This window comes from Solanum dulcamara, chromosome 4 (genome assembly GCF_947179165.1).
Source record: "Solanum dulcamara chromosome 4, daSolDulc1.2, whole genome shotgun sequence".
NCBI classification, from domain to species: Eukaryota; Viridiplantae; Streptophyta; class Magnoliopsida; order Solanales; family Solanaceae; genus Solanum; species Solanum dulcamara.
In genome coordinates, this window is record NC_077240.1 from 8647957 (window position 1) to 8671694 (window position 23738).

Below are 23738 nucleotides of genomic sequence, written 5' to 3' on the forward strand. Positions count from 1 at the left end.
AAGTACCACTTACATTTTGGTTAAGCAGCTTAGCCTTATGACCCACCCCCTTCCAACAAATTCTCGATAAAATAAAGAAGTGGAATTATGAGACACTCAACGTATGGTTTGGGAGTCGAGGGCCTAGGTCAAACCCTTGTATAATAGTCAGTCATCAATTGGAGGTGGATGAATTGCAAATGGTCCTAAGTTTTTGATAAAAAAAAGTTTTTAGCTAACATCACAACCACACACGTGTTATGTTATATCAGAAGAACCCATTTCATCTCTCTATTGCACGTTATTGTTTTTCAAAGACGTGACTAATATATAGCACACGCCATATACTTGGTTGCAGAAATGTAACCACGTCACACCTCTTTTATGTTTTTAATAATTGTATTTAGGTGCTGCCAAACAGGGCTCTCACTACACATTATCAAAGTGAAAAATGGTTATATGTTTACATTCACATTGAATTGAGCATATTGTTTGTTAAGGTGGGAAATCAAAAGAATAACAAAACGGAAAGACGATCAGTATCTTCTGGTATATATGGTGGATGTCTGCTCAAGGAATTAAACAGTTTAATTGTGATACACAGATCGTATTTTTTGTTTTTGTCTGACAAACAGTTTCATGCCACAACTTATAGTCGGTTTGATCAAGTTTTTAGAAGGCTAAAAGTATTTATTTATTTTTTTAAAATAATGCTTCCTTTTTTAGGTGTTTGGTTATGTTTTTTGGGGAGAAAATAAGTGTTTATGTAGAGTAGCTTTTCAAAAGTAAAAAAAAGTAGCATTTGAGAAAAATACAAACATTTTAAAAAGTTTCTTCATACATATAGTAACTGCATTTTAAATTTATTAGTTAAACACAAATTGCTTCTCATCAAAAATACTTTTAAAAATAAGCTAATTTAGAAATTTGACGGAATAAACAATTATTCAAGAGGATTTATTTATATGTTTCATTGGTTTGTTTTTTTTTGGGAAAAAGTAAGTTAGATGATACCATCACTCTAGCACGAGAAAAGCTTATGGAAGTATTTTATATACTTGGACAAATGACCTTACTTTTTGGTTGAACAAAAGATTGACAAACTACTACTAGAACAAATTATAATACCCTCAATCATCATACTATATATACTAATGATTATCCTTACTATTTGTCGTCTCTTGAATTATTAATATTATTAATGAATGGATCAAGATATCTTCTTTTACTTTTTAATCGCAATCGTATGATTCACGCTTAAGGAAACTAGCAGCTCCCACTAAATTGAGATCTCAATATTCTTATATTATAATTAGTTTTTAATTATAATTAGCTTAAGGAAGCGCTTAATTTTATTGCTTCATGTTTAGGATTTGAAGACGCATATTCAGGCTATCGTGACCATTTGATTATTAAAGTGATAGTATTTTATTTTATGAATTTTAAATGACCAAACAAAGTTATGTTGATTTTGGTATAACAAATATAATAATTTAGGATAAGTGGTGCCTGCAATTCTTTGTGTAGAAGTTAGTATTTTTGGTTTTGCTGTAAATGCTTGTACTGAAAGACATACACAAATGTAAGGGATTGGTTACACCTATTCTGATAAAATCTTAATTCTCTGTTTATCCAAACTGTCTTTCTTGAGTTGCTATGTATCTTAGATTATTATTCTTTGCAAGAAATATATGAGTTCAATTGGTTTAAGGAATCCTTTTTACTCTAATTCTTCCTTAAGATTTCTCTTCTTAATTATCCTAATAATAATAATAATAATTGGATTACCTAAACCTCTATGACCATGTAATTTACAATTCATGACTTCGTAAAAGACATTTAGGGTGTGTTCGATACGACGTGTGGAAAATTTGCATATAATGCTCGAGTTTTACAACAAGTAAAATTTGGTTCTTAATTCATAGATTAAATTAGAATTATCTCTAATCTAGTAAAATTCATTTCCTTTTTAATGAGATGAAATTCATTACGTCACCAACTTTGATTTTAAAAATCAAACCTTCTACTTCAATTTTGAACAATAGATCGATACAACTGTTGTTCTCGATCAACTCTTCTAAATTACTATTTTATCCTTTAAATTATAAACTTCATTTATTTTTTATGAAATTTACTGTGATAAAATAAGCATAACAAAAATAATTTATTCATATCAACAATAATAATCAAAACTCCAACTTTGCATTAAAATTACGAATCTATCCACAAAAGTCAAAGAACAAGTATAAATCCAGATATAAATAAAATAAAATAAAATATAGATTTGGAAGAACTAGAACATTTATTGTGTAATAAACTATACATAGTATAAAAATCGTGTGCCATTCTCAAATTGCATGCTACAGTTAAATGATGAAATGAAGAAAATTAAATGGGAGAAGATCCTCCTATATCATGCTTTGATTACTGTTGCAATAAATCAAAACAAAGGAAAATATATTCTCAAAATTTCATATTTCTTTTCCGAAAAATGACAAAAAGAAAAAAATACAAAATAAAGTAAGTCAAAAGTAACTGACGTAGGTGAGTTATGCCACGTCTCCAATAGAAAAAAACAGACCTTAGCTGTTTAAATTGCCTAACATGCAAAAACATACAAAAAAGTCACGTGATTCTCTCTCTGATACTTCTTTCAATTTCCCACGATACCCTCAACTGTCACGTGACTTCCTTAAAAAGAGGGTGTATGTAATTTTGGCTCCCCGAAACTATATTGTATTTGTATACTACTTCCGAGTTCCGTCCTATATTAGACGGTTATTTTACATGATAATTAAAAAATTATTAATTAATTATTTAGTTTTTTTATTTTGTTATTTGCTTATATTAATTAGCCTTTAAAAAAAAAGTTTTGAATTTTCAAAATTTATTTAAACTTTTAAAGCATAGTAATTATAGGAGGGAAATGAGAAAAAAATAATTAATTTTATTTTAATTTAATAAATGATCAAGTAATATGAGACAAACATTTTTAGTAAGATGTCCATCTAAAATGGGATGGAAGTAGTATTTTTTTTTCCAGCTATCAATAATAAACTTTGTTCGCACTCTCAATAACCCCGACGTGGATTTAGTAAAATTAATTTTCAAATTCTAGAGAGAAATATTAAAGGACTTTTATATTTACATTAGCAGTAAAATTAATGTCCGCACACTCAAAAATCTAAATGGAATTACAGTCTACGACTTATACGCTATAAGTCATAAGTCAAAAATTTTAACTTATTTTTGTTATTTTAATTTAAAAATAAATGTTTAAAATATTTTTTAATTTTACCTAAATATTCTGCTTAAAAGTTTATTCTAGGTTTAAGAACAACTAAACTAGGCCAATTCAAATACGATAAAAAAAAATAAGCCACACAAATTAAAATAAAAATAACCAAAACAAATTGAAATTAGCATAAGCCAATCGAATATATTCCACCATTAGTTTAAAAACTTTTATAAAAAGAAAAAAAGGTCAAACAAGCATGGGAAAAGTAAAAAAAGAAGGTGGACTTGCTAAAAAGTGAAGGCAGATCGTTACGACGGCGTTATGATCCGTAAAGAAACAATAAATAGATAGCAGAGCATGACCTAAAATAAAAACAGAGCATAGCATTCAGACTCCAACCAACCCCCCTCTTCCCTTAAATTACGACCATTATATACCACCACTAGCCTTCCTTCTTTCTTCCACTACAAAATCAAACACTTTCTCTCTCAACCGCAGTATATCTCTATATGTATGGATCATAATATGGCTCTAAAACAGATGATGCCTTATGGGGCAGTGAACATATTCAGAACAGAAACAGGGTACACAGACATAGAAAAGAGGCAGCTTTTCTTGAGAAGCTACCAATTCAGCAGGAAGAAGAGTGTAACTGAAAGGATTAAGAAATCCTTCTTTAGAGTCAAAAGGGTAATATGGGTAAAGCTCAGATCAGCAAGAAAAATCAGGAAATTGGTTTGGTTGAGGCTCAAATATGGAATCTTTGGGTATAGAAGAAGAAGGTTTTTTCGTCGAATTCAAAATTCAAGTTACTATAGTACTACTACTACTACTGGGTGGTCATCTTCTTGTTTCTGGTAGGATTATGAACTTTTGTTAATTAGGATTTAATTATGTAGTGGGTTGTGTTTTAACTTTAGTAATTAGTACTGGAGGAGGAAAAAATGGGCTACTATGAACATCAGAACATGCCCATATCTTGATTTTTCCTCCAGTTGCTTTTTACGTATGTATACATATCTTTTAGTCTTAGTCAAAATTGATGGGATCAGCTCTATTGTTAACTACGTTATCAGTTATTTTAATTTTTTTTAAAATTTCTAGCATTGAATTCATAGTTCAAATCAGTTGAATGGACAGTCAAAAAAATTGAATTGTTTGGTGTGTTAGTTTTATATGAGGAGTCCTCAAGTAAATTTAGCTCTCGTTTTGAAACTTAAAAATTTGCATTTTTAGACTTTTAAGTTATATTTGGGCATATATTTTAGTTGGAATTTTTTGAAAGAGTAGAAGTTCCGAAAATCTAAAAACGGACTCAAGTTTCATGTTCAAATGGATGGTTTTGAACATACATTTTAAAAATTTAATCCAAAATCTCTGGCCGCAGGCTTAATTGTTGTGTTCATGTATTGTTCTGCAGCAGTTTTAGTTGTTCTGGAAGATGGTACCATTAATTAAAGCAAAACAACTTGAAAGAAAAAGTAGGTAAAGAATCTGAAATCTACTAAAATGCCTCACACTTTGGGACCACAAAAAATAAATGCCAAGTGGTACCAATTTTTTTTATGATTCGGGGAGAGGTGATTAGACGAGACATGACGCAGTTACAGCTTAACGAGGACATGACCTTAGATAGGAGGGTATGGAGGATTCATATTAGGGTAGAAGGCTAGTACATAGTTTCATTATTCTTCCGTATTAGTAGGCGCATTAGCATTTTATAATTTCTTGTGCTCTTACTTCTGTTATTATTCTATTTTATTTGTGTCGCTTTCGTTATTTGCGTTATTCGTTATTTGTTTTCCATATCGCTTTGAACTTCTTAACCTTATCTGACCTTTTCTTATGCTTTTTTTGAGCCGAGGATCTCTCGGAAACAGCCGTCCTACCTTGGTAGGAGTAAGGTCTGCGTACAGTTTACCCTTTTCAGACCCCACATTGTGAATTTCATTGGGTTGTTGTTGTTGTATAGATTACCTTTTAATAAATTAACATTAGTAAAGTTCTCTTCTTTTTTTTGGTTGATATCACATAATTTTGAATGGGAAGTTAAATTAGGCTGTAATCTCATGTATTCTTTAGTTGCTCATTTGCATTAGGTATGTATGCTGAGTATTTTTCCTATTGTATAAATGCAGTTAAGATGATTGACTTTTGTGTTTACATATGACCATAAAAATCACGTCTGTAAAGAGTAGTTGTTGTGATTATTTAATCATGTATGGAATGTCATTATGCAGAATTGATAATTAGTGATAATTAATTGTTAAAAGCTGAAGAATCAAGAAAAAGATTGATGCCAACTGTTAGGTTTTGTGCATTAATTACTCTTGGAAGTTTGCACATGAATCTAGGCTTTTTCCAAACGTTTCTGTAAATTTTTTAGTACTCCTATAAATTTAGGGAAAGCTGCCATGGTTGAAGCTAAAGGAGACATTTATCACACTACCCCAGCTTCTTTTCTGTGACTTTGAGAAAAGAGGAAAACAAGATGCATGCATATTTGAAAAGAAAGAAAATAAGACCCAAATTAAAACGCCGTTGGGTTTATGGAAAGTGAAATAGTACTATTAGTATACAATGTTGAACAAAGTAGGTAGGAACAAAAACTCCAGCATAACGTAATGGTCAACAGAATAGGTGATTATTATAAGAGATTAGGGTTTAAATTTAAATAGAGACAGAAAATGTTGGTAATAGTTAAGTTATTTTCATAGACTAAAGTTTTGGTAGAAAAATAATAATCTGATACTTGTATTGACGCCGATTAGATAACAAGTATCTAATGAGATAATTAAATTGAGATGCATTGACTTGAATATCATAATTATTAAAAAAATTGTAGCCATGTAAGTCTTTTTAGCTGATTTCTTGGCATTCATTTGCTTCAGTCCATTTTTCCTCCCCCCAAAAACCATGAAACTGTAAGGATAAATAGTGAGGTGGTGTCATTTGTCTACATTTAGCTTCCTTTTTCTCATCCAAATTGCGTGTGATAAATTTGTTGCTTTTACTTCTACTTTATAGCTTTGACCAAACATATTTACATGACTTTAGGTTGGATGTGGTATTGAAATAATTAATAAATTCCATCTAAATTCAACCATCTTACTTCACCTTATTAGGGTAGATTTGACCAATACCTAAGACGATAAGAAACCCAATATGATTTAGGGTGCGTGCGTTTTATATAAAGGAAAATGTTTTCTGAGAAAATATTTTTAAAATAATTTATTTTTTATTTATTTTCTTGTGTTTAATAGATAAGAAAAATAAAATTATTCAAAGCATTTTGCTAGACAAATAATATGGGAGGGGTGGTGGGGATGGGGGTTACACGGGTTGGGGTGAAGATATAGTGTGTTGGAGGATAGAGATGATACAGTCAACGTAGAATGTCATTTGAAGAACTTATTTTCTTTACGTCATAAACCATTTTTCTCATTTTTAATAAAATATTTTTTAAAAATTTTGACCAACCGAACAAAGAAAAGGAAAATGTTTTCCTCACACACCCTTGGTATTCTATAAAAATGACACGAAGTTGCTAATTGTTACTTGTCCCACTTTAAAGTTGGCATAACGACAAGGTAAGTCTGACTTGTGTTTATGTCTTAAATCAAACAAGTTACAAATAATTGATGTTACAATTACCAATCAAATAGTGAAATCTTTTGTATTAGGTTACATTAGCAGATATATGCTCTTTTAGCAGGCTTGAACTAAACTGGAACTTGCACCACTCTTTAGATTATATTTAGTATAAGTAAATTGTGCATGGAATTATCACATGGTACAGCATGCACATGACTTTATATATCATAAGGTTTTGACCTATCTCAATTATAACTAGTACTTATTATTTATTTACTCAATGGCTAAGATCATAGACTTTTATGTCTTATATCAAACCGTTCCACGTACAAAAACTTGAGGGGACTGTAATGTTGACATTCTCGTGTCAAAGTTTCCATTGCATTGCATGACAATTATTTTCATTATATTATGCTAGATTGGACATGTAACTTACATGTAACCTTATTAATTCCTCAACTGTCTCTTTCTTTGATTTTCTTACTCTACTCCTTATATTTTTTTATTTTAAAAAATTCCAAAGAAGCAATGAACTAATTTGTTTTGTTGCAATAATTATATTATATATTAATTCTAGTAGTTATACATGGCCAGCAGTTAATTTTTTAATAATCAGACAGTGGTTTGCTTCTAGGGATTTGATTATTATGTGATTAAATTTAAGACGAGTGACGTGAGACGAATAAGAAAGATTGCTCATTAGGCTGAATCAAGTTTGGTCTTTCTACCTTTATGTCCTCTATGTGAAAAATTGATAATTAAATATAGATTCACATCACTCTTACCTTTATTTCCTAAGCTAATCAAATAATTAATCACATAAAATTGACGTTTGGTGTATATTAATTATTTTGGTATAGTCATCTAACATTTGACCCGACTAATCTAGATTCACGTTGCATCAGCCTCATTAAAGAAGAAAGTATTTACTATCCTGATTTTCTCCACCCTCAAGGATCAAACTCTAATCATTTGATTTAAGGGGTGAAGGAAGGAGTGTTCTACAAAACTTAGAATCAAACTGAAAAATCAAATCAAATCGATGTAAAATCCTACATATGATCTATGACTTGAAAAGAAACGAACAATATTTGTTTGATACTTTAGGTTCTATAACAAAGAAGATACTTTAGGGCAGAAGTATCTTTTTTAGCAGAAGAGATGAGTGAGCAGTCCCATGTGACTATAGTATGACGGGGATCATTAATCATTTTTAAATTTAATATAGCTGGCATAGACTTTAACAAGATGCAGGCATGCAGTCTCGAATGACTTCTTGTACAATACTAGTATTATTATTTATTTATTTAGAGGTCTCAATAATGATGATCTAACCGTAGACACGTGTTATATGCTATTCATTCTTTGATTAATCATTTATTCCTAAAGTTTACTTTAATTATCTTAATCTGACGATAGATTACCAATTAGCTATGATAATAGAGCAAGTTCTCTTAATTTAAAAGGGTTTCGAATAAACCATTCAGTCTTATTTTTTGTTTTTGAACCAAGTTCAGACAATCAAATAATAAGATTTGGTTCGGACTATAGTATATAACTCATATGAAATTGGAAAAAAAGATAATAAGGAAAAACAAAAATATAATTCCTCAGAGGTATATATATTTCTTGCCGATTTACAAGTGAATGATTGCATAACGCAAAAGATTAAATGCCACAATATACTTATTAAACGACCAAGATTTTATTCACCTTTTTAATCCATTAAGAGGATCAAGCCCATTGTACAGGCTGTAACTTTGACCAAATATAACTAATATATAGAGTACTATATTATTTAAAATTAATCAAACCAAACAAGTTGACTTAAAAAATTAAGGCATAGAAACTACTCTACACTAGCTAGACTTAATTAAGCAGCGTTGTATTCTACATTACGGACAAGGACAGTGTAAAAACTTAATTGCGTTGTTTTTCTTTCTTTTCTTATGGTCAAAGTTGTGTTAATTAAAAATCTATAATTAACTAGCTGTCTTACAGAGTTACTTCTTTTCCCTATTACCTACTGGGGAAAATAAGAGGAAAATGGTGTTTTGACTGTATCACAAACATCGTCGAATGGGAAAATCTCCCATTTTCAAATGGTGAGTCAATTACGTTAGCCAAAAGTTAGCTCATTTCAACAGTTTAACTTTTCAAAAAACTTTAGAAATTAAAAAAAATCTATCAAAGCATAAGGACTGGTGATTTTAAAACAAAAATAAAAGTTCATGATGTTATAAAATAAACTAATTTTAAAAATTAATTAAAAAGAGAAATAGAAGAAATTGCAATATCTCTGTGTTCTCCCATTTTTACACTGATAAGGGTCATTTTATAGCCACAAGATAAGTGAAATAACAAGTGTACAACTTGCCCACTTTAAGTATACCCCACGTACAATTGACATCCATAAAAATAACATCCATTTATCATAAGTCATGGATAAATTTTGGACTTTTTGTCTAAAGTATAATGACATATGAAATTTATGGTATCAAAATTTTAGAGAGAATAACTCAAAAGGTTCCTCAACTAAAGAATAATTTTCTTAGAAAGTCACATAACTATATTACTTAATTCAAATGTCACTCAGCTATTAATATTTCACTTACGAAGTCACCCAATCAATTTAATAATTTTTTCATTAAATTTAGTGGGTCACTTAACTCGACCCACTAAAATTACATGCGTCAAATATTGTATTGACCAGGACTCTCATTTCCAGTATCAAACATAGATACGGAGAGAAGAAGAAATTTGAGTAGAACCAGAACAGTTGTCTCAACCTTGGGAGTTAGTTAGAATTAGAGAGTAGCAGCAGGATGAGTTAAAATATAGGCCAAATTAAACCTCATTAACTAGCAAGAAGTAATAGCTCGTTTTACCAAATAAATCTTGAAATTTACCTACTTGTTATGTTACACTAGTTTCCTCCAGATCAGTTCATTGGACATAAACTCATTACTAGGATCCTACTCTTTTGTCCAGACAGTCTTATAACTAGCTAACTTAAGACCATTCTTGATCATATAGCTAAGGCTATTCAATCTTTGCATCAAATTGGCCTTTGATTAACCTAGTTAGAAGAGCTAAAGCACTGATAAACAGGACATCACTTAGCCATTAGCCAAATTAAGTCAGCTTAAATATTTAGGGCTCGTTTGGTAGTTGGTTAGAGTTATGCAGAGATTAGTTACGAAGGAATTGATGTATTATTTTATGTAGGTATTAGTTATGTAGGATTTAGTTATTCCAACTTCTGTCTTGCGTAAAATAATACATAGATTCCCTCGTAACTTATACATGTATTAGTTATATAGATTTCTAGATTGCAAACCGAACACTATACTAATTTTTTACATGATTAACATCTCCTAACGAACTACCAAACATGGAATTACTTAATATAATACCTGCATAACTCACCTCTAAACCAGCCACCCTTAATGACCTTTTAATCCATACTTTGCATTTGTAATTTAGACCACAATTACATTATTAGTCTTAACCAGAAGTGAATCCCTTAAACTAAACAACATTTAGAATTAAGATGTAGTTGTCTTATCTAATTTAGACTGATTAACTCCTACACCTTGACCAATCTCTGTCCATACACTGAAACTTTCCAAACTAAACCCTGTCATATACATTAAAAAAAAGACTAGATCTTTGTCTTGTTTCTGAATATAAAGCTGCAAAAATTCTACGTCTTCCAAACAAATCATTGGCATTCCATTTTTTATTTTTATTTTTCAAATTTTCCACATTAATCATTGCACATGGCAATGATATTCCATTCATCTCATCTGCTAATCACACTACCAAAAGAAACAAACAAAAACTCTGTAAGAGAATATGAGTGGCTATGCAGCACATTGAGCTGTTATGTTAGTTTAAAACTTGAAATCCATTGTGCTAGCCATGTGTCCAAATGAATAGGAGAGCATCTTTTCTTATTTATATACATATATGCAAACTACTTAGCAGTCAGTAACATACCTTACTCTGCTCTCTAACTTCCCTTTTAATTTTTTCCCTTATATGCAATGCACTTGTTCTAAGAAAATCTGTTCTTTTTATGTTGATTTCTTTATCTTTGAAGTAATACAAAGATCAAGATTCTCCATGTGCTAACTAACGGCTCGCATTCCTTCTCTTCTCCTATAAATACTTTGAGGGGAATGTTAGTTTCTGCATAGACTAAGAAATTATTTTTAAATTTTGTTGGTATTTTTGAAGATGGGGTTTCAAGGAAGATATGAGAGACTTGTTGAAGAAAGGGTAATTGCAATAAGGCCTAGAAGGTGTTGGCTTATCAAGAAAATGAATGGAAGGTTTAGAGGTTTCAAATTATCAAAGTCTAAAAAGTTGAACTGGAAGGCATTTTCTTCTTTTGTAATATTACCAAGGAGGGTTGCTAGGATTTATAGGGAGATAGTGAAAAGAATGAAGAATATGGAAGATGTATGTCCTAATTTTGTATTGTCTTGTCAATGGGGACTCCCTGTCCTCTCTCATTCCCCTGTAAAATCCCCAAAGTGTTTCTTTTGATAGGGACAAGAGTTTTTAATGAAGAGTTCATTCTGGAAATTTTTTCCTTTCTTCTTTGGAAAATTATTACTCCCCATGCTAAATTTGTTTGTCTGATTTTGATTTGACACGAAAACTAAGAATGAAAAGAAAATTTTTGAATCTTGTAGATTAAAGATATGTAAAATGTATCAAAATATTATTTAATCTCGTGATCTTATATATGTTTTATGAAAAATTGAAATTAAAGAATTGCTGAAAAAAAAGGAATATTCCTTTTTAAATGAACTTAAAAAAATTAAAACAAACAAATTAAAATGGACGAGTAATTCTTAATAATATTACAAGAGAGTGGGAAGTTAAATGTTTAAGATAGTGTGTGTAATTGCAGTTCGATATTTCAGCTCACAGCAGGGTATGGATTCACACCTCCATACGTTTCTCTTTTTTTTTCTTTTTTATACATCAAGATATATATCTATATATACATTATAAATTTCACATTTTAAAGAACCTTTACCGAAGATTTGGATGCTAGGATTGAGGTATTGGATGATTTAGTTTGTTGTTGTAAACTTGCACGACAAGAAAAATAGTGTTAAAGTACGTGGCCACAATTTCATTTTGAAGTTTAATATTACCGTTGCTAAAATGTGTATTATCTATTGTCCGGTAATTATACTAGCCTGAAGAAATTTTGTAGGTACTCTTTATAAATAGAGGTCAGACTCCCTTTCCCTACCTATGTAGCTATTTTGTTCTTGAGTATGTGTCTATGTGATGATACAAGTTGATGAGAGAATGTGATTTTATGCTTTGTTAGTAAATCCAGAGCTGTCGAATGAATTTTATGCTTATAATGCCCCTGTTTTGCATGTATGTTTTAATTGAGCCGATGATTTATTTGACAAAGTGATTGTGAGGCCATTTTCTAGTGTTCCCAATTTCTTTGGCAAAGATTTTGTGAGGATCATAAATGACACTTGTCACTTGGCCCATTTTGTCTTCCAGAACACTCAATTTTTCATTATTTAAACTTTTTCCCCCTTCCTTGCAGATATGCAACGGGGAACATAATACTAATAGCATAGTATTATGGATAATGGACCTCTATAATTATTATGCCTCTTATTTCTTGGTTGCAGTTTGAGTGTTGTTGGACATTTTTGTGACTGCAGCATATGGTTTCAAATAATTAAATATTGGAATGAAATTGATATCAATCGGTTAATTATTTTGGATTTTGTGTTGTAGGTTGATTACCATGAGGTTTAATTAACTGATCCTGCTTTCACTACAAAAGAGGAATAAATACATATTTATATAGGCGGGCTAAAAATACAAAACGTCATTCGTGAAATACTACTTTTGTATTTGCACACAACAATTGCAGCAGGAACTACTGAAATGGGCTAACCGATATATATTAATTCACGTGATTTTTTAGATATAGAAAATTCTGATTTTGTCATGACTAATAATTATCTTTAGCAGAAACAAGAATTAAGCTTAGTAAATAGCATAGGAACTTGACAACAAAATAGTGACTTGGAAAGGCTAAAGTAGAAATAGGTAAAAGTAAGTGATATCGAATGTTAATGAGTACAGCAGAAAATTCACAAATTCATCCACATAAAAAGATATAATAACTTTAATCTAAATAAATTCAAGATCTAGAGTCAGTGATTTCATTGAGTGAAATTATTTGTTATGCATACATAACTCAAATAGAAAGCAAGAGGTCCAGTTGAATTCATTGAACCCGTCCTAGATCTACGTAAGAGCTTGAATATTAATTGATCATCAAAACATAGCAGTAATAATCTTAATATCTAGGAAGACCATTTAACGCACCTTTGGTAGCCAAACCAGTCATGAACAAAACATAACATTCTTTAAGGCTAAATTTATGCGAAAAAATACGACCCTTCTTGGCTTTGAGCTTCATCTTTTTCACTAATTGCTTGCTCATAGTATTCGTCTTCGTTAATTTGCAATTTTCTTCAGAGATTTCTGGCTCTTCTTTAATCGTTTCGAGTTTCATCTTTAGTATCTCTTCAATATCTAGTATTGGTTGAGTCTTGAAGTTCTTTGATGATCTGCTTGTACATGATGATACCACCCACCACATTTTTCTTGACCCTTTTCTCATCAATTCTTGTCTCAAGAGGCACTTAAGTTTGATGAATTTTAAGTGATTTTCTCTTTATATGATGATGAGGAAGGAACCAAACCAGAAGGTGGTCAGGTTTTTTTTTTATTGGTTGAAAAAGTAGCCAGAGGGCAAAAATAGGGGACCAATTCAAAATTCAATTACTAATGTTTACTGGCTAGGTTATCTTTACAACTAGGTGTGATCATAACAGTGGTTTGTTTATCACATTTAGCTTAGCAATATTGGTTTTTCTTTTGTACAGGGCCACGGTATTTAATTATTTTATCACACTTGCTATGCTGATACTTGGAAAATTGTTTAATTAAAAATGGATTATCCTTGTAAATCCGTACCTAGTGTCTATTGAAGATGTCAAGAGAAAATATACGGGAAAAAAAATAGCGTCTCTAATGTTAGAACACCATTGAAGGTGTTCAAGCTCACTCTTCCATAGATGGAGAGTGAGCTTAAGAGAAGCAATCTGTGAGAAGAAAAGAGTAGATAGAGAAGAGAGAGTAGATAGAGAAGAGAGAGTGCGAAGAGTAAAGTTAGAGAGAGATAGATTTCTAAAATATCAGTATATCTCCTCTTGTATATTGTACTCAATCATGTATTTATACTTGTACATAGAGAGGTATGAATACATCTACTAACTACCTCCTAACTAATTCCTAACAGAATACTAACTACTTTTAGTTAGTTTAACAAACTCCTAACAACCATTAGCTTGTCAAATACTCACTTTGTCAACACTCCCCCTCAAGCTTATGGTTTAAACAAATTCATGACTCCTAAACCACTTAGGAGTGTTTGGTGTTGTGCTTTGCCCAAGCTCTTTGTGAGTAGATCAGCCAGTTGATCTTCAGTGTGAGTGAACTCAGTTTTCAGAACTCCTTGGCAAATCTTTTCTCTTACAAAGTGACAGTCTATGTCAATGTGTTTAGTCCTTTCATGGAAAATTGGATTTGCTGCAATTTGTATTGCAGATTTGCTGTCACACATCATTCTAACAGGAAGATCAACTTGAATACCAAGCTCTCTGAACAAGCCAATTAGCCAGGTTACCTCTGCTGCACAATTTGCCATACTCCTGAACTCAGCCTCAGCTGAGCTTCTGGAGACTGTCTCTTGTTTCTTGGATTTCCAAGAGATGAGGGCCTCACCAAATTTGACTAAGTAACCTGTGACAGACCTCCTGGTTTCTAGACATGCACCCCAATCTGAGTCACAATAAGCAAGAAGTTGATTTGAAGAGGTTGTTGGCATGAAGAGTCCAAGGCCTGGGGCATCTTTAATGTATCTTACAACTCTGAGTGCTGCAGCCATGTGTGATTCCTTGGGGCAATGCATATATTGACTTAACTTCTGTACTGAGAAAGATAGATCAGGTCTTGTCATTGTAAGGTAGAGAAGCCTTCCAACTAGCCTTTGGTACCTACCAGGGTCCTTCAGCACAGGATCTGTGTATTCTTCTTTGGGAGGAATACATTCATCAAACTTTACAGATGTGAGTTTCAAATTTTGTTCAAGTGGTGTACCTGCAGGTTTAGCTCCCCCTAGACCAGCTTCAGCTATTAATTCCAAGGCATACTTCCTTTGAGACAAGTGTATACCTTGACTGGATCTGGCAACTTCAATTCCTAGGAAGAATTTGAGTTCTCCTAGATCCTTCATCTTGAACTGTTTCTGCAGGTCTTTTCTTGTGCTGTCTATGAGACTTTGTCTGCTCCCAGTGATCAGAAGATCATCTACATAGACTAATATAATGACTATGTCACCTTCATCCTGCTTAGTGAACAGGGAATAATCATAGTGACTCTGAGTAAATCCCAACTGCAGCAGTGCTTCTGTTAGCTTTAGGTTCCACTGTCTGGGAGCTTGTTTGAGGCCATAGAGTGATTTGTGGAGTTTGCAGACTTTACCCTTCTCCCCCTGTCTAGCAAACCCAGCAGGGATAGTCATGTAGACCTCTTCTAAGAGATCACCATTGAGGAAAGCATTATGGACATCCATTTGATGGATAAGCCAGTGTTTAGCAGCAGCAAGAGCAATAACTGACCTGACAGTAACCATCTTGGCAACAGGACTGAAAGTCTCACTGTAATCCAAACCTTCTTGTTGACTGTACCCTTTTGCAACTAATCTGGCCTTAAATCTTTCAACCTCACCTGAAGCCTTGTACTTGATCTTGTACACCCACTTGCAGCCAATAGGTGATTTACCAGGGGGCAGATCCACCACAGACCAAGTGTGATTATCCTGCAAGGCAGAAATTTCAAGTTGCATAGCCTGAATCCACTTGGGATCCAGAGAAGCTTCAGAAAAGGAGGAAGGTTCAGAGATGGCAGAGTAAGAAGCAAGGGTGTGTACATAGGCTGGGGACAGATGAGCATAGGACAAATGTGCAGAGATGGGGTATGAGGAGGAGCTATGAGCAGCAGTGACAAAGTCCTGAAGCCACAGGGGAGGCTTAGGCTGTCTAGATGACTTCCTAGTGGGAAGAACATGGTTTGGAGAAGGAAGATCAGGAGAAGAAGGCACAGCAGGACAGACACTAGAGGGAACTGAAGGCACAGGGGAGGAGATTGGGGGTGATTGAGAAGAAGAATCATCAGTGTCTGGTAGAGTAGTGAGAACAGGAAAAAGAGGATTTGAGGAGGTGTGAAGTTCTTTGAATGGAAAGACATCTTCTTTGAATACTACATTTCTATTGACAAATAATGAATTGGAATGCAGGTCATATAGAAGATAGCCCTTTTGAGACATAGAATACCCCATCATGACTGCAGGAATAGCTCTAGGAGCAAATTTGTCTGACACATTTGGACAGGCAGCATAGCACAGGCACCCAAATGTCCTGATGTGAGTGAGTGAAGGAGGCTGTGAATACAGCAATTCAAAAGGAGATTTGTAATGAAGTAGTTTAGAGGGTAGTATGTTGAGCAAATAGACAGCAGTTGTAACACACTCACCCCAAAATTTCAAGGGAATGCTGGCTTGAAATCTGAGAGCTCTGGCCATATTCAAGATAGTTCTATGTTTCCTTTCAGCCACACCATTTTGTTGGGGTGTATATGTACATGTACTCTGATGAAGAATCCCAAGGGTGGACAGCAGAGATTGGAATTCATGACTGAAGAATTCACTACCATTATCAGATCTAAAAGTCTTAACAGTGGTAGAAAAAAAATTGTGAACCTGTGAGAAGAACTTTCTCAGCACCACAATAGCATCAGCTTTGGAGGTAATCAGAAACACCCAAGTATATTTTGAAAAATCATCTACTATAGTGACAAAATATTTCATTCCAGCATGAGTTGGTACTCTATAGGGACCCCATATATCACAATGAATTAGTTCAAATGCAGACTTAGACACATTAGAACTAGTTGGGAATGGGAGTTTAGGTTGTTTAGCTAAAGGGCAAACAGTGCAAGATAGATCCACATTTGTTTGTACAAGGTCAAGACCTGTGGACCTCTTTATTACATCTATAGGTGCATGACCTAATCTTCTATGCCACAAAGACATGGACTCAATTTGACTTGATTGATGTGCTGAGGGAACAGGAACAGCTGGGATGAAGTCTTCCTTGAGGATGTAGAGGCCTTGTTCTTCTCTACCAATCCCCCTGACCAGTCCACTGGAGAGATCCTGAAAGATACAAAAATCAGGAAAGAATGCAGCCATACACTGAAGTTCCTTAGTAAGTTGTGATACAGATAATAAGTTACACTTGAAGTCTGGAACAAATAGCACATTGCTGATACTTTGGTTTCCAAACACTTTTGTTTTTCCAGTGTGTGAGACTGATGTTACATTTCCAGTGGGAAGTTGTACTTCCCTCTTATCAAAGTTAGGCACTGGTTGAATTGTGTCTAGTGCATCTAGACTAGCAGTCATGTGATCTGTTGCTCCTGTATCAACTATCCATTCCTTAGGCACATGTTTGGATACTAAGGCTGACAAAATACTACCTGCAGAGGCTGCTTTGACTGAGTGCTCCCCTGCATTTTCAGTTCCTTTTGCTAGCATCTGCATGATTTGCTGGTACTGGCTTTGTGTGAAGAAGCCTGTTGGAGCTGGAGGATTTGAACTTGTAACATCAGGTTGTAAGGCCTCTGCTTGATTTGCATAGGAAGTAACACCTTTCTTCTTTGACTTCCAGCCTGCAGGATAACCTTTAACCTTGAAACATTGTTCTTTGGTGTGTCCCCTGTATCCACACACTTCACACACCACCACAGGTTTCTGAGGCTTCTGTGAATGTGGCTTATATTGAGAGTCATAGTGTCCTCTATTTGGTTGAATGCCTCCACCTTCTCCTGGTTGATGTCCAAAGTTACCACTCCCTTGAGTATGAGCCTTCTGACTGAATAGGGCTGTGCTTTCAATAATCCTATGATTGGAAGTTTCAGAACTTGCACTCATTAGATTTCTCTGACTCTCATGATCTAGGATGAGAGAGAAGGCTTTGTTTAGGTTAGGAGTGGGAGTCTGAAGCAGAATTTGACCTCTGGCAACCGAGTAGGACTCATTCAGTCCCATTAAAAACTGAAGTAATCGTTGATACTCAGAATGTTCTTTGAATTTTCTGGACTCATCACAAGAGCATCCTGGACACGGCATAATTGAGTCAAACTCATTCCATAGGCTCTTCAATGTAGTATAATAGTCAGTTACTGACAAAACTCCTTGGTTTAGGCTATGAATCTCCTTATGAAGATGAAACACATGCACTCCATTGATTTTGTCGAATCTTTCCTTCAAGTCACACCACACTCTGTGAGCATCATCACTATACACAACACTACTGAGTAGTCCTGGTCTTACAGCGTTCATGATCCATGACAGGACAACCGCATTGCACTTCTCCCAAATGTCAACATACTCAGGACCAAACTTAGACCTAGGAAATCTACCATCCACAAACCCTAGCTTGCTCTTACCTCGAAGTCCAATACGCATGGATCTACTCCAGACTGCGTAATTTTCTGAACCTGTGAGTTGTAAGGAGATCAAGGAGCTTCCTGGAGTGTCGTTTGGTTGAAGATAGAGTGGATGATTGTGGTCTATCACCGGAACTCTAAAGTAGTCTGTTTCAGCTGTGAGATTTATGTTTGAGTTGTTCATTTCTGCAGATCCGCCTTCGGCTTCAGTTGTGACAGCCATTTTTTTCAACTCAACACCTTGAGCTTTGATTTTCTTCTAAACTGCAGGTTGGAGACTTTATAGCAGCTCACCGTCGCAACCTCGCTCTGATACCATGTTAGAACACCATTGAAGGTGTTCAAGCTCACTCTTCCATAGATGGAGAGTGAGCTTAAGAGAAGCAATCTGTGAGAAGAAAAGAGTAGATAGAGAAGAGAGAGTAGATAGAGAAGAGAGAGTGCGAAGAGTAAAGTTAGAGAGAGATAGATTTCTAAAATATCAGTATATCTCCTCTTGTATATTGTACTCAATCATGTATTTATACTTGTACATAGAGAGGTATGAATACATCTACTAACTACCTCCTAACTAATTCCTAACAGAATACTAACTACTTTTAGTTAGTTTAACAAACTCCTAACAACCATTAGCTTGTCAAATACTCACTTTGTCAACATCTAACATATATAGATACTGCTAACTTCTTTTATAATTCCACGTTGATATTTATTGCTTCCCCCGTTTTAAATTATCTGTGGTGATCTCTAAAAATAGTTATCTCAAATTATTTTTTATTTTATCCTTAGTAGTAAGACTACTAGCTAACACCTCAATTGTCAATAGAGCAACTGTTTAATGAAGAGAGATTATATTTTAAGACACAGTAGTCAAAATCTTCTTCTAATGTTGTTTTCTTAAGTAATATGTAAAAGAAATATATGGCATATAATGGATGGAGTAATACATTACAAACGTATATTTCAATACAATTGAGTATTAGGTATTGAAGCCACCAAACCTGGATAAAAATATAATGTTACATGCATTATATTTTAATTTTTAAAATTATGACCAGTTTCAACTCCTTCCAATTTCATTATGAATCAGGCGACTTGGTAATTCGTTGAACCTATCAAACATATTTATTCATTTATTAAATATTTATATTTTGAACTGTACTGATTTGAGTATTGAGAAAAATACTTTCTAAAACGAGCGTTAGAGAGGATAATTATTTTTTGGGGGTTAACCAAGTCCACCACTCAATTTTCAACGATAAGTTCTGCAAAATCTTTTATTACAAGCTTTCTTATAATACTGATGTAAACGGTTTCTTTAATCAGGCGAATTTGTACAAATGACCTTTACCTTCTTGAGGTCACTATTTAAATATTATCCTGGTTAATTTAGTGGATAAAATTTATACAAAAAAAATAATTACAAAACCATCTTTAGATAGGGATGGCAATAAGGAGGGGCGGGCTGACCTTAACCCGCAAAAATCTTAACCTGCCCTGGCCCGCATAAATATTTTTTTGTTTTTTTATTATATTTTGTTATTTACATATTTATAGATTTAAAAATTTAGTGGGAGTCTTTTAAATGTCCGAAAATGTTAATAGGAAAGATTTAATTTTTTTGTATATGACCATACTAGCTCGTAATTGTCCTTTAGTTAAAAAAAAAAACTAGCTCGGAATTGTATTCCCAGAAGCTAATTGCTAATGGGAGCAAACTATCTCATTTAATTGTTGATAATTTGCTTATACATGTAAGATTTTTTTTTTTAGATTTAAAATTCAAAAAAATGCTTCATAACAATTTGAAGTTATAATTGAATATATATTCGCATACCTACACAGAAGCACTATATTCTCATGTTCCAACCAAGTGTAACTAGTTTGTAGTGTAATAGATGTAGTTCTAAGTATATATAATTTCAGATAAAGCTAATATAAGTTTAGGTATGTTCACGAGAATAATATTAATTTTAATTTTTTTTTATGTAACCCAACCCGCAAAAAAGTCATTTTAACCCGCATAGCTTAAAAGCCGCTCTGCCCCACGTCCGTCTCGTCCCATTGTTATCCCTACCTTGAAAGACTGAATTTATCATATTTAACTTACGAAGAATGAATTTAAATAGTTGACATTAAAAATAAGAAATTACACCCAAATAACCTTGAAAAATAGGTGCTCTTAAACTTGTGCCTATTTTTTCACAAATTTTAAGGTCGAAAATCAAAAGTTTAATCTATGAGACAACACTTATTAAACTAAACATTTTGCCTAAGAGCTGAAGATCACCTACTTTTAAAGTCATTTCTTATAAAGGAAAAATAACACTTATACTCCAATAAGGGAAAGTATTTACCCTTAAATGCCCATTATTTTCATATCTTTTTTTATTTTATAATGACATAAATTTATTTTAAAATTTTTGCGTATGATACCGATAGGACATCAATATAATGACGAAGTATCACAGAGAATTAAGCTCAATCTTATATGAAATCAACATGGTATAAAATACCGATGGAGTATCACAGATAATATATTTTCTACTAATTTGGAGTTTAATAAATAAGATTGTGATTTTAATAATTTTCTCTTAATTTTTTATTTTTCTTTCTTAAGAAAAGTTCAATCTTATATGATACCAATAGATATTAATATACCGACAGAATATCACATAAAATTAAGCTCAATCCTATATGATATCGATATGATATCAATATATCGATGGAGTATCACGGATGATTATTTCATAACAGTGATGCTGACGTTATGCGCGAAATTAAAGGAGAAAATGATGTAAGAGGTTAAATAGTTTGGATCATGAGTCTATTAAGGATAAATAGTTTGAGTTTGGTCCAATTTGAATAAATAGTTTTACAATTTGATCTATTTTATGTAATTTTCCCTTTTATAAATCATCCAATCAAAAAAAGCCAACCAATGCAAATTAATCCCTTTGATCGAACATGAGTAAGCTTTCAGCCCTACACAACCCAAACTACAACTAAATTTAAAGCGCAACTCGCCACTTCTATCATTCATGATTTGTAGGTATAGATATGGCCCAGCAATCATTAGCCGAGTTGGCAAGGGTCCAGTTCGAACCCATATGGGCCCAGACATACCAAACCTAGTTAACAATGTATCAAAATCACAACAAATGTAACAAGCTTATTTAGCACACTTTTAATTTTTTTCAAGTTTGCACATTATTGATGCATAGATGACTAAAAAACTACACGAAAAAATGGGTTGAAATCGACATTGTGAGTTTTTGCTAATAATAATAATAATTTACTTTTCAAATTTCAACATTCAAATATACTCCAAATAATCTCAAATCTAAAACATAAATTCGATTCATCATTAAGAACTTCAATTCTCAATTTATCAATATAACAACCTCTAACAAACTCATTTAACACCCTTTCAGTTTTTTTCATATATATTTTTATTCAATCTCACATGAATGAAATACATTTTAAAATTAAATAAAGTTTTAGCCATATGCGTCTAAATACAAAAGCAAAAAAAAAACAAAAAAAAACAACTATATTCTTTTATCTGAAAATTATCTAATATTGGTGTTCATGCAAAAACAAAAACAAAATAAAATGTATAAGACGAATATTACTTAAAATGGAGACCAAAATAAGATGGAAAATTTACATAAATGTATTATATTAAGAAAATATTTACCATTTATAATAGTAATATTTTTTTACTGGACACTTATAACGCATTTATAATACAGTTTTAATACAATGTTAATACATATTACTGACAATAATTTATAAAAATCACATAATATAAGTTTTATTCATTGATAATATATTTATCACACACTTTAATACACTTATAATACATTTTGTCAATTTCTTACCAAACAAGCATAATATATTTTAAAACACTTATAATATATTTATATTGCATGCATAATTCACTTTTACTACATGAAAAATATATCATAATATTGTTATGTATTGCTATAGATAGTAATAAACAAAAAATATTATTAAAATCAATAATTATTTATTAAAAAATGTTGTCCCAATAATTTTTCCTATCAATACTCAATAATTTTTTACGGAATATAGAAAGGAGCCCATGCCAAAAAGAGGAGAAGGACCTCAATGTTAGTTGTCACTTGTCACTTGTCACGAAACGTATTTGATCAGCAAACAAAACAACTTAATTTTCATGCTAAATTTCAGAATTGAATCCTAGATATCATATATGCATCAATGTATCTTTATTAGGTTGATACACTTTAGTTATTTTTAGCCCAAATGACATAGTCTACGTTCTTAGGATGTCAGTACTTTTGTATTAAACCTATTAATTATACATACAATAAAATAAATCAAAGTTTCTTATGGGAAATTCAACTAAAATTTATAAGCATAGCCGACCCTAACTTTCTTTCAATGTCCTAAAAACTTCTTTAAGTTGCGGCTAAAATTTGGCCAACTCAGTTAGGTGGGAGTGATAGATAAGAGCAAATAAATTCCCTGTGTTCAGTCTATTAGGGGAAAAAAAGGGACCGAAGTGGCATTGAACAATTTTTTAGAACATAAAAAATAAGCAAAAAAAAAAAAAAATCGTCCAATCAAATCAACTACAGACACACAAAAAAGTTTTTTATATTTTAAATAAAAATATTTAATAAGATTTATTTTGTTATATATTAAGGTGTTCAATTGAAATAAGTCATGGTGCAAGTGTCTAAATAATTCATTGGTAAATTTAAAAGTTTACCCATGTATTAAACATTATTATAATTATTATCAAACAAAAACATTCTACAGTGGAACTATAACTTAAGTGGAATTTGTTTTAGTGTTATAAAATAAACTAACTTAACAAAATAAGAAAGGAAGACAATAAGAGAAAGAGAGAGTTGAAAAAATACCAGCGTATTTATAAATTACACACTGAATGAGGCTATTTATAGCTTGATGAATTAAGAGGATAAGGGAGAGAGCGATATTCTTTTAAGTGGGTCTCATAAGAAAAGTAGTGGATCTAATAATTTCAACAAATAATTTATCAAGAATTATAGTCTAAATATCCTTTCCTAAAGAAATTGCCTTTAAAATGGCAATAAGTTTTTTATTATCAAAGAAAGCTGCAGAATAATGCATGATTAAGTGTTTAATATTTCCTAGATAGGAAGTCAGGTAGAGAATTATCAATTCCCTTCTTATACTGAATATTGAAATCAAATGGGGCCAATTAGGCCTGCCATCTAGTAAATATTAATTTAGAGACATCATGTTTAAATTTTTT